Below are 13,101 nucleotides of genomic sequence, written 5' to 3' on the forward strand. Positions count from 1 at the left end.
CCGGTGCCCGCCCCCCCCAGCCCACGCGCCCCATTGGTCCTCGGGCCCAGCCCCGCCCCGTGGGCGCGCCCAGGAAGCCCCGCCCCCATCGGGCTCCGGGGGCCGGCGCTGCTCCCTCCCACTCCACGTGCGCCCGGGATGCTGCCCTGGGTCGCTCCTAAGGATACGGTGTAGGTCACGGCTCCTAAGGCGCCCGTAACCCCGATGCAAACAAGCGCCCGCTGTGCTGGCGGGACCCCACTCCGTGCTCGCGGAGGCACCCGGAGGAGTCACCACTGAAAGGGGCGTGAGGTAACCGCGAAGGCAACTGCAGGTGGGCGGGGCCATGACACCTGGCCCAGGTGCGTCGCCGGGAACGCGGGGCCACGTCGCGCGGCGCCTTCCGGAGTCCTATTCCTCCAGCCTCTCGAGTCCCGGGAATGTCTCTAGGGTACCCGCCTCAGCCCTCACCCCAGCGGAGGCCCGCCCCTCACGGCCGTTTCATCCCGCCGGCTGCGCTCTCCGCGTCGGCCATCGGAGGGAGCCATCGGCCGGAGCCATCGGCCGCCGATCCCGGCGAGCCCTGGCTGCTCAGGCCACCGTCAGTCCTCAATGTCTTCCTATTGCTTTCATGCCTCCCCGCGCGGTGTTGTCCCCTCTAGCAGATATGACAGGGCTTGTGAACTTCCGGGAGATGGGATTTTCCCCCCCTCCTCACTCTTTACCGGTACCATCAACATTAGCACCACCTGGCAACATTTCCTCAGCTGTAAAATGGGGATTAACTAGAACCCTGCATAAGGTTGCTACAGAGGGTTCAATGAACTCACCGGCACTTGAAAACAATGCCTAAATGTACAGTAAGTTATTTGCATACATTATATATGCATAAGCACCCTGTGAGGAAGATGCTTCATTAGGAAACTGAAGCTGGGAGAGCTTCCTTAATCCGTTTCTAATCTTGATACAGTCCTTGTGGCTACGCTGCCACTTGAGCCTCAGGAAATGAACACCGCTGTTACTGCCACTAGTGTTTGGCTGTAGATTATCTGTAACACTCCCCTAGGAGAGGAACAGGCTCAAAGCGGCCCAAATGTGGCATTGCCAGGGACAGGTCTAACGAGCAGGTGAACTGTGGCATCTTCAGTGGTCATTTGTGCTGCCCACGACGGGAGTTTGTTTTGTGGATCTTTCCCACGCCATCCTGCCACAGTTTTTGATGATTTCAATAGCCATACTGATGAGACTTTCCGCCTTGGCGTGGCGGTTGCTCGAACTCCATAGATCGGCACAGATCTCACCCTCCGCGATACCCAATGGTTATGCCCAGACTTTGTCCTTGCCACTAAGTAACTGCAGCCCTTCGTTCTTTCTGTTCCCCTTTTCTGGTATGCCTGCCAAGGAAAAAATTAATCTGACACTGGTTAAAATGGTAAGGAAGACTTTATTCAGGACTATTGTAAAAGGTGATAAGACTATCACAATAGGGGAGAGAGATGGGGCTCTTCTTCAAATACAGCAAAGGCAGCTGGGGATTTATAGCCAACAAGCAGAATGAGGGAGTCTGTGATCTGTAATTACTAAAAGGAAACACCAAGACTACCTAAACAGACTTAGGATTCTTGCTGAAGGCAGGTCAGGGTGATCAGATGCCAAGGGCTGGAAGAGTCTCCCTAAACTGGTCTTGGCAGGCCCAGCAAGGTCGAGGCCAAGTCCAAAGAGGGCTCAGAAAAGCCTGACTGAAGTTTGGTCAAGGAAATGTGCCATGACCCCAACAATTCTCCACCTCACTGGAGTCAGTCCAATCCATTGATCCTGCCGTCTTCCCACTGTCCGGCACTCACTTCCCATCTTACCCAGCTTAAAGTTCATGGTCAGTGAAAAGCATTCCCTTGTCCCTCTCTCACTTTATTAACCTCCTGGCAAAACCACAGCCCTGGTAGTTGCAACTCCCCGTCTACCCTAAGCCTGCCCAAAGCAGCTGAATGTGGCTGAAGAAAACACCCAACTATGGTAGCTCCTCTCAGATTCATGACCATGAACCTCAAGTGGGCCTTAATGCTTCCCGGCATTACGACAAGATTTCTCTAGTCCGTTCACTGTCCTGCACTCCTGGATGACCTAAAGCCTTACGCCTCTGCTCAACCCTCCTCCGTGCTTCCTGTACTGCTCTCACTCAGCTCACCACCTTGCTTCCCAATTCAGTGAGAAAACGGAAGCCATCAGAAGAGACTAAAAGCTACTCTCTTCCCACCACGCTTTGCTGAGCCTTCCTCTTGGTATTAGCGATGAACTGACCATGCTCCCAACTAAGGTCAACCTGCCACTACTTCCCATTTCATCATCTTGTTTTCTTTTTGGTTGGATCATTATTATTAGTGTTTAAATATGCTTTTTCGGGGCACCTGGGTGGCTCAGTTGTTAAGCGTCTGCCTTTGGCTCAGGGCGTGATCCTGGAGTTCTGGGATCGAGCCCCATGTCGGGCTCTTCTGCTGGGAGCCTGCTTCTCTTCCTCTCCCAACCCCCTGCTTGTGTTCCTTCTCTCGCTGGCTGTCTCTCTCTCTCTGTCAAATGAATAAATAAAATCTTTAAAATATATATATATGCTTTTTCCCCTTCTTGACTTAAAAAGGATAAAAAAAGATCTTTTGAATACACTATACTCCTCCCATTATTGCTTCATTTCTTTGTTTTTGAGAGAGAGAGCACGTGCACGTGTGCAAGCTGGGGCCAGCGGAGGGAGGGAGGGAGACAGAGAGAGAGACTCTTACTCAGGCTCCATATGGAGCCCGATGCCAGGCTCGATCTCACAACTGAGATCATAACCTGAGCTGAAATCAAGAGTTGGATGCTTAACCAACTGAGCCACCCAGGCACCCCTCTTTGTGGTTCTTTATAGCAAAACTCCTTTTTTTTTTTTTTAAAGATTTTATTTATTTAAGAGAGAGTGAGCGAGAGAGAGCATGACCTGGGGGGAGGGGGGAAAGAGGGAAAACAGACTCCCAGCTGAGCGGGGCTCGATCCCAGGACCCCAAAATCACGATCTGAGCTGGTCAGATGCTTAACCAACTGAGCCACCCAGGCGCCCCAGATGATTAAAATTTTTGAACAATAAAGTATTTTTTGATGAAGATATGTACATGGTGTTTAGACATAATGGTATTGTGCACTTAACAGACTACAGTGCAGCATACACGTGACTTTTATGTGCACTGGGAACCAAAAAAATCATTTGACAGGCTTTATTGCAATACTCACTGCGGTGGTCTGGAACCAAACCCGTAGTATCTCTGAGGTATGTCTGCGCTTGATTACTACCTTCTCCTCCACCACTTGCTCACGCGTCTTCTAGGAGACCACACTCCTGAATTTCCTCCTACTCCTTCTCTTTTGCTTCCTCATCTCTCATCTTAACTCTGAGGCACTCCTAGATGTTGGAGAAATAGCCAAGATGCCACTGTGGACTTGGAGGCTCCACGGAAGACTGAAAGCTCAGTCCTCAGACTTCTTTTCATGATTTATACCCATTCCCTTGGTGATCTCTTCCAATCTCATAGTCTTTTTTTTTTTTTTTTTTAAGATTTTACTTATTTATGTGACAGAGAGACAGCCAGCAAGAGAGGGAACACAAGCAGGGGGAGTGGAGGAGGGAGAAGCAGGCTCCCAGTCGAGGAGCCCGATGTGGGACTCGATCCCCGAACGCCGGGATCACACCCTGAGCCGAAGGCAGACGCTTAATGACTGTGCTACCCAGGCGCCCCCCAATCTCATAGTCTTAAACACCATCTCTATGATGGTGCCCCAAAGGTGTATCTCCAGCCCACATCTGAGCTCCACACTGTATGTCCAACAACATATTAACAACTCTGCTTGGACTTCAAACAGGCAGCTCAAGCTTGGTATGCCCAAAATCAAACGCCTAAACTTAGTCCTACACCCTACTCCTTTTGTGGTCTTCCCACCTTTCCATTTCCTTAGGTGAAAAACCTTGAAGTTATGCTTGAAATACCCTCTCTCACAGCCCACATCCAACCCATTAGCAATTCCTTTTAAAATATAACCTGTATCCAACAACATCTTATCACCTTAGTCCAAGCCACCATCATCTCCTACCTGCATTATGGCAACAACCCCCTAACTGGTCTCCTGCTTCTGCTCTTACCCCTGCAGTCTATTCTCAACAGAGCAGTTAGAAGGATGCTATTAAAGGGGCGCCTGGCTGGCTCAGTAGAGCATGTGACTCTTGATCTCAGGGTCGAAAGTTTGAGCCCCACATTGGGTGTGAGATTATTTAAAAATAAAATCGTGGAAAGCCTGGGTGGCTCTGTTGGTTAAGCATCCAACTCTTGATTTCAGCTCAGGTCACGATCTCAGGATTGTGGGATCGAGCCCCACATTAGGGCTCCACAGTGGGTATGAAGCCTGCTTGGGATTCTTTCTCTCTCTCTCTCTCTAACCCCTCCCCACCTCTCCTTCTCTAAAAAAATACATAATAAAATAAAATCCTTTTTAAAAATGATGCTATTAAAGCAAGAATCAGTTCATGATGCTTCTTTTCAAAACTCTCCAATAGTTTCCCATTTTCCTCATTGTAAAAGCCAAAAAGCCTTAATGATTAGGATAACCACACTTACCTCATGATTCCTCAACTATAGTCCCACTGCAATAGACAGTTTATGCCTGTTGCCTGAGTTCAGTTGTTAACAAGGTTCCCTTTGCTCCGAAGTGACCCAGGGTGGTCTATATTTTACATGGCCACTCTGCCCCCCCAAGCCCTACCCAATGGGCAACCCACCCTCACCTCTCATTTCCTTGCCCCAGCATCCAAGAACGCGCTCTGGCCCAGAAGGCATGAGCTTCCTTTGTGTTCTGGATGCAGACATTGACTTAGTGAAATCTCCTCCACCAATCCCATTTAAATTGAACCACAGCCTCCACCCCATGCCCCTATCCTATTCTTTTTTTCGCCATAGCACTAACACCATCTATGTCCTGCACTTATCTATCTCGTTCCCTGACTGCCTAGTCCCAATAGAAAGTTTAGGTCCACGAAACAGGAGCTTCTGCCACAGCATCGCAGCCGTAGCTTCGCAGCTTCTAACAGACCCGCGCACCGGCGGGGCGGGGGGGGGGGGGGGGGAGGGCGCGGGGCGGGGGGGTACTCCTCACGTGACTGCAACGCCGCCCCCTCCCGACCCGCCTGCTGGAAAGGAAAGATGGCTGCGCCCAGGGTGGCTTCAGAGAGAGAGGGCAACCAACGAGAGGGCGCCAGCCCGCTAGAGCGCCCACGCCTCGGCCAGGTCTGCGGTTGCGTCCTGGGAAGGCGCGAATTCTGGGGCTACGTGCTGGTCCTCCTTCCCACCATTTTTTAAGGAGAAAGGAATTAGCTCATCCTCGGAGACGCTTGATGTGACCTGCCTGCTGCTTCCCCGCCGCGTGGGATCCCCGGCATCCGAGGCGTGTAGGACGAGGTTCTGGGGTTCAATATATGGGTTTTTCTCTCCTGGTGCTGCCTCCTGAGTCAACCTATTAAGTGACCTGAGTGTCAGTTCGGCCTCCAGTTCTGGGCACCCCCAAACACACCCGAGCCGCCCCCTGGGAACAAGGACGTCCAATCCAGCCCGCAGGTGCCCCGCTCCGATTTCAGGCCCCAAATGGGAATTCCCTGGCGATCCACCCTTCGCACCCCCGCCGTGAGCTCCCCAGGATTAAGTCTAGTGAATCCAGACCCCCTCCCCCAGGCCCCAGGGGCAGATGAGCCCTTGGCCACCGCCCCTGCAATTTCCTGCAGACCCAGCAAACAAAAGCCTCGGGAAGAGAGGCGAAGCTGCGCTGGGCGCCCTTCCTGCAGGAACAGCTGATGGAGCAAAATGGTCCAGGAGGGAGCGGAGGGGAGGGATGAAATTCCAGGATTCCTGGAGGACCAGAGTGGGAGGCCAGACTCCTGGATCCCGCGGAAGGAGGGATTCCAGAGAAGTGGATGTGGAGGGCCCAGGCAGGACATCTGACTTTGCTGGGCTCGTCAGATCCCAACTACCCTGGTGGGGTTGATGTCAACTTTTGGGAATGGAGGGGGTGGGGGGACACTGGAGTTCAGGTGAGCTCTCAGGCCCACGGGCTGGAATGGTGGGGGGCTGGGAAAAGCCTGAAGCCCTGCGTCATCTCCTCTGGGGCCCAGCCTACCTCCCCCTGGCCCGCCCAGCCTACCTCCCCCTGGCCCGACCTGCTACCCTCTGTGCTGGCCCCACCCAGGCCTGGCTTCCTGCTCCTCCCGAGGCACAAAGCTTTTTCTGCTAAACTCTGTGAACCAGCCCCCCCCCCCCCGCCCCCGGGGTCTTCTTGTCCCTTCTGGACCCTGGTAGCCTAGCCCCCAGCCACGAAGTCCTCCTATTCCCTCCTAAAGCTAATGCCCCTGCCCCCATTCCTCTCAAGGACACAATGGTAAGGGAAGGGCCACATCCAGTTGGGGGGGGGGGATGCTGGCATGGCGGGGGGGGGGGGGGGGGGGGGCTTGGCCTCATATCCTGTCAGGCTGCCAAGGGAAGAGAGGAAACAAAAGACTTCCCCCTGCTGGGACAATGAGCCTCCCAATACCTCTCCTCCCCTACTCCCACTCCTCCTCCACCTCTCCCTTTTAGCTCTGGTCTTCAGCGCCTTCACTCTCTCCTTCTTTCGTTGCCCTCTGGTAGCCTTGGCTTCTGCTGGGAGCTCTGCTGGTCCCCTTCCCACCTTCCTATTAAGCTTGCTCCCAGTCCTAGCTGTTTCAGCCCCCTGCAATTCCGTCCCTTCTGTCTCCAGCGCCAAGATTGGGGGCAAAGCTGTAGTGAATGTAAATCACACCCCTTTCAAAGTAGGGGCTACACAAGAGAAGGGGGCCAAAGCAAAGGAAAGGAAATGCCCTTTGGCTGGCTTGGGTGAGAGAAGGAGGAAAAGGACGTACAGTGTCCTACAGGTCCTTGGGGGTGGGGCTGGAAGGTCTGCCTGTATCCTGAGTGCCACAGTGGAGTCGGCCAACCCGCTGACTACTGGCTAAATGCACTGGACATGCCACTTAACCCCAGCCTGTCTCATCTTTAAAGAGGATGTCAGGGGGCGCGTGGGTGGCTCACTCAGTTGAGCGACTGACTCTTGATTTCAGCCCAGGTCGTAAACTCAGGGTCCTGGGATCGAGCCCTGTATCTGGCTCCGTGTTCAGCAGGGATTCTGCTTGAGGATTCTCTCTCCCTCCCTCTGCCCCCCTCCCCACCCTCCCTCATGCGCATGGTCTCTCTCAAATAAATTTTTAAAAAATAAAGTGGATGTCAGAATAATTCCCATCCTGCCTCTCTAACAAAGTTTTTTCCTTTTTTAAATGATTTTATTTTATTTATTAGCATGAGCAGGAGGTGGGTCAGAGGAAGAGGGAGAAGCAGATTCTGCTGATTAGGGAGCCCGATGCAGGGATCGATCCCCAAACCCCTGAGATCATGACCTGAGCCGAAGGCAGCCGCTTAACCCACTGAGCCACCCAGGCGCCCTCCTAATAAAGTTCTAATGATGAATTAAATATGATACTGTTTGCTTTTATAAATAGATAGATAGATAGATAGGTAGAAGGTGAAGTGTAAGACTTTCCTCAGACTTCCCAATCTGTAGTCCCCTCCAACCGCCCTCCCATGGGGCAGCCTTCATTACCACCATACACCAGTATCTCCAGCCAGCAAGCTGCCCCTGAACTCCAAACCGGTTGAGCGCAGTTCGGTTGCCTGCTGGACGTGCTGTCTGGATGGTACACCATGATCTCAAATTCAGCCTGCCCCTCTCTTCCTCCCCTATGGCCCCTGGTTGCCTCACTCCTCCTACCTGGCTGCCCAGGTCTGAAACTTGAATCATGCTTGATTTCAGTCTCCCCCACTCCCATAGCTAGGCTCCAAGACCTACCTGCCGTAGCGTGCCTTCATACACTTGGGTCCTTCTGAGCCTCCGCTGTCGTTTGGAGAGTGACCCGTGGTTTCTCCGCCTTTAGTCTTGATCCCTTTCAGTCTTTTCTCCAGAGCTGTACAAGTGGGATCTTTCTATACAAATCTGATGGGGTTGCCTAAAACCCTTCAGTGGTTCCCAAGGTGTTCAGGACGAGCGTGCATTCTTGGAATGTCCCGTGATGACAGAGGCTGGCCCTTGCTCACCTCTCCACCTCATCCATTGTCACTGTCCTAGCAATCTACACCCTGGTGTCCCGAACTCTGGCAGCTCGGGGACAATCTCACCATGTCCACACTCTTGTATTTGCTGTTCCTTCTGCCTTTTTTTTTTTTTTTTAAGAGAGAGAGAGCACACTGGGAGGGGAGGGGCAGAGGGAGAGAGAATCTTAAGCAGGCTCCATGCCAGCATGAGCCTGAGTCGAGGCTCCGACTCAATGACCCTGAGATCATGACCTGAGCCAAAATCAAGAGTCAGTTGCTTAAGCAACTGAGGCACCCAGGCGCCCAATTGTTCCTTCTGCCTTTAAAGCAGCCTTTCCCACCAGTCTCCTCTAGGGCTCATTCAAGACAGCAGCATCTTCAGAAAGCTCACTCTGAACCTGCAGGTTGGAAGAGGTGTGCTTGCCCGGTGATCCCATAGGACCCTCTGTACGTCACCACTAATGCTCCGTGCGTAGCCTCCTGTGTTCTGTTGGAGCTCCGTGCCCACTTCTTCCCCTGGGCCATCAAGGGTGACTTTGGGTTCCCAGTCCTGGTCCATAGCAAAACTTCAATAAAGAATTGCTAAGTGAGGAGTGTCTGACTCGTGATTTCAGCTTAGGTCATGATCTCATGGGTCGTGAGATCGAGCCCTGTGTGGGGCTCTGTGCTCAGAGTGGAGTCGGCTTGGGGTTCTCTCTCCCTCCCTCCTCCCACTCGCTCTCTCTCTAAAATAAGTAAATCTTAAAAAAAAAAAAAATTGCCAAGTGAATTTAAAAATAAGGATTTAAAGGAATTAAAGGAATAAGTAGTTAACACACATTTACTGAGTATTTATTATGGGCCAGACCTGCACTGGACTTAGCAGTGAGGCCAACATATGTTGGACCTGCTTTCATGAAACTTGGGCCACAATCAAAATACAATCACTAATTAATTACTGAAATCTATGACACGTGTGTCTATTATAAATTCATATATGACGAGTTCAGGAAGATTTGTGGCGGTCAGATAAGGAATGGAATCAGGTTTCATGAGTCCTGAAGTTTATACAATTTAGGGAACCCTTCCTAAGAAAATAAAAACAACTCAGGGCGTGATCCCGGCGTTATGGGATCGAGCCCCACATCAGGCTCCTCCACTGTGAGCCTGCTTCTTCCTCTCCCACTCCCCCTGCTTGTGTTCCCTCTCTCGCTGGCTGTCTCTATCTCTGTCAAATAAATAAATAAAATCTTAAAAAATAAATAAATATAATAAAATAAATTTAAAAAAACTTAAAAAAAAGAAAACAGTACCATGTGCTACTATACAGAACTCTTTGGGGCGCCTGGGTGGCACAGCGGTTAAGCGTCTGCCTTCGGCTCAGGGCGTGATCCCGGCGTTATGGGATCGAGCCCCACATCAGGCTCTTCTGCTATGAGCCTGCTTCTTCCTCTCCCACTCCCCCTGCTTGTGTTCCCTCTCTCGCTGGCTGTCTCTGTCTCTATCTCTGTCAAATAAATAAATAAATAAATAAAATCTTAAAAAAAAAAAAAAAGAAAAGAAAAACAAAATTACGCACATGAAATTAGGTATAAAAATTTCCTGTTTATTTAAATGTAGAAATCACAGCCAGTTGCAAAAGTTAAGGTGACAGATACTATAAATAGTACGAAATCTAGAAAAACACCAGGATAGATATAGTAAATAATCGCCCAACACCTCCATATAATACTTTCATGTCCTACCTCTTTCTTAATGTGCACTCAGACTACCTCTTCGTAAGATAATGACTTTGTAATATTTCCTATTTCTCTATGTCTCTGTCTCCCCAGTATTACGGCCGGTTGAAATTTTTTTTCTTTCATTATTGAAAGTTTAGAAAGATCTCACTGAGCTTTACAACTCATTTTTGGCAATGTGGAAAGCTCTACCAAATTCCTTTTGCGTAAGAGCCAGCAGATTTCAGGCCACCGCAAACATTCGATGCTGGGATTCACCTTAAAAACTGTTGAAATTGATGGCATTCATTAACCAGGGCAGTGGGAGGAGCCAGGGGGGTGAGGGGTGCAAGAGCTTAAACTTCACCGGCTTCCAGTAAACTTAACTCTAGACATGACAGGGCGAGGGGGACCCAACCAGAGGGGGGCTGGGATATGGGAAGAGGAGTGACAGTTTCTGTAATTTATGGTGAAAGGGGATGATTTGTTGTTTACTGCATATAGGAAAAGTCCTAATTGCAGCGCTGCTCCACATAACTCTTGGTGTGGAGAGCAAAATGAAAGCCGGGGACCCCTGGCCGGCTCAGTCAGTAGAGCATGGGACTCTCGATCTCAGGATTGTAAGTTCAAGCCCCACACTGGGTGTAAAGATTACTTAAACGATCTTGGGCACCGGAGTGGCTCAGTCGGTTAAGCATCTGCCCTCCGCTCAGGTTGTGATCCCAGCTTCCTGGGATGGCTCTCTGCTCAGCGGGGAGGCTGCTTCTCCCTCTCCCTCTGCCCCTTCTCCCCACTCATGCCCTCACTCGCTCACTCTCTCTCTCAAGTAAATACATTTTTTTAAATTAAAAAAAAAAAAAAGCCACACCAGCTGTTGGGGGTGGGGTCCACACAGGTACTCCCACAGTGATGAGGATAGCAGCGTACTGATCTTGGGCAGGGAAGGCGGGGGAATCACCTAATATCGGGGTGGGAGGACAGGGTAAGTGCTCTAATAACAAGGAAAGGAGGGCCTGAGCTTTGTTCAGGTCTATGGGACAAGCATCCAGCCAGGTAGTGATGAGACTGCTCACCTACGCAAGGTAATACAGTGGAGACTGAATTAGTTGTTGTTGTTTTAAGATTTTATTTATTTATTTGACAGAGACAGCCAGCGAGAGAGGGAACACAAGCAGGGGGAGTGGGAGAGGAAGAAGCAGGCTCCCAGCGGAAGAGCCTGATGTGGGGCTCGATCCCAGAACGCTGGGATCACGCCCTGAGCCGAAGGCAGCCGCTTAACGACTGTGCCACCCAGGCGCCCCTGAATTAGTTTTCCTAGGAAGTGCTCCTGGGTGGACGGAGGGTGGAGGAAATGACCTTACACCCACAGGACAGACAGTCCTGCGCATTGGAGGGCAAATCTCAGATAGCATCTCCAGGGAAAGGGGAAATAATGGGATTTCTTCCCCATTATAAGATCTTTGAGACCAGGCGCCGTGCTTTACAATCTTCAAACTAGCACAGTAATCACTTGGCACATAGTAGATGCTTAATAAAGGTTTCGTTTTATTCATTCTTTTACTTAAAAAAATTTTTTTTGATGTTCGCTTATTAAGTAATCTCTGCACCCGACACAGACCCTGAACAGATGACCCCGAGATCAAGAGTCACGGGTTCTTCTGACCGAGCTAGTCAGGCACCCCATTTATTCATTCGTTTATTGATTGGTATACATATACGTTAGATATTGGGAACTGGATTACATGCTGGGAGGTGGGAGCTGAGGACCCCATGACACGGGATCCACCGGGTATTTTCTTACCTAAGGTGTTGCCTTCCCTCTAGAGGAGGGGGGCCTGGTTCTCAGAGATACAGGGTTCAAATCTCCGGTGAGCTGTTACACCCCTGCATCCGTCTGTCTCATCATCCCTCATTCCCCCCTGCCTTGTTTCTTTGAGTGGGTCTCTCTCTACCATCCAGGTCATGCACCCCCCCACACACACACCCCTGTAAGGATGAACTGCATCCCCCACCAAATGAGACAATTCAAACAATCAAGGACCGAGGGAGGTTGAGCACAGAGCCCAGGGGGAGATAGAGACATAATTTTTAGAGGAAAGAATCAGAGTGCGTAGTGAGAATAAGGAAAAGTGTGTGTGCGTTCTGAGTGAGGAGGTGGTGCGAATAACCTGGAGGAGACAGCGCTTGAATCAGGGAGGGAGGAGGGGATTCCCGGCCCTGGCCTGGTCTGCCTGGCTCCAGCCAAGCCGGCTGTTTCCTGCCCTCTGTGACCCCCCACCCCGGAGCAGGACCCAGGCAGGGCGACGAGGAAGGGCAGGGGTGTGGGGAGCACCACTTGTGGCAGGGAGATAAGTGCGCTGGGACAAGAGGTCACTGCAGGTCTGGCTGTCCTCTCTGCGGGGTTAGAGGCGCTTGGCAGTCCCCCCACCCCAACCCGTCAGGGCATCAAGGATTCCTCCTTCCCTCTCTCGGCTCCTCAGCAACTCCAGGCTCTGTCTCCCTTAAATTTCTGAGTCTAAACCCTTTCCTTCCAGCTCTTCACTGGCTTACTCCAGGCAACGCCCCCCATCCATCCCGCTACCCACACTATAGGTGCCCTGACCTAGAAGGGGGTTGGTGGGAGGAGCACTGCTTTCCTGGACCCTCCCCTCTAACTGATGGAATTGGGGGGGGCAGGGGAGGGATGTGGCGGCACCGAGAGGAAGGGCCCTCCCAGACATCCCGAGGGCCCCCAGGAGCCAGACAGGAAACAGCCTCGGGAAAGACAGCAGCAGCCCCGGCCCAGCCCCAGGGGTCAGAATTGCCGGCTGCCAGGAGCTCTCCCAGTGAGAGTGAAGACGGTGATTTGGCAATCCATCCAGACCCTTTACTCTTTCGGTCCCACCTACCTTATATTTACTCCTGCTTCCCTTCTTTCTATACTCCTCCCCATCTCAAACCAGTTGCCCCACTTCCCACATTTTCCTGCGCTATGTTGCGGGCACAATACGTCCTCAACACCTACTGTTTGTTAAATGATTGTGTGAACGTTCGCCCCACGGTCACCTAAGCAGGGGTCGCTGCCTCGCGGCCCGATGCGCCACCTTCCAGCCTCAAAAGCTTCCCCAAACATGGTCCCTTGCGCCAACCGTGGGGTGGTTGGCGCATCCAGAAGTAGAATCCGAAGTCCGCAGGAAGGTCGGGGCGGCTTCGAGTGCACGTTTACGCGCACCTCCGGGAGGCCCCCAGTGCTGCTGGATGTGTTTCTCCGCTGCCTGCTGCGT

This window comes from Ursus arctos, unplaced genomic scaffold (assembly GCF_023065955.2).
Source record: "Ursus arctos isolate Adak ecotype North America unplaced genomic scaffold, UrsArc2.0 scaffold_2, whole genome shotgun sequence".
Classification (NCBI taxonomy): Eukaryota; Metazoa; Chordata; class Mammalia; order Carnivora; family Ursidae; genus Ursus; species Ursus arctos.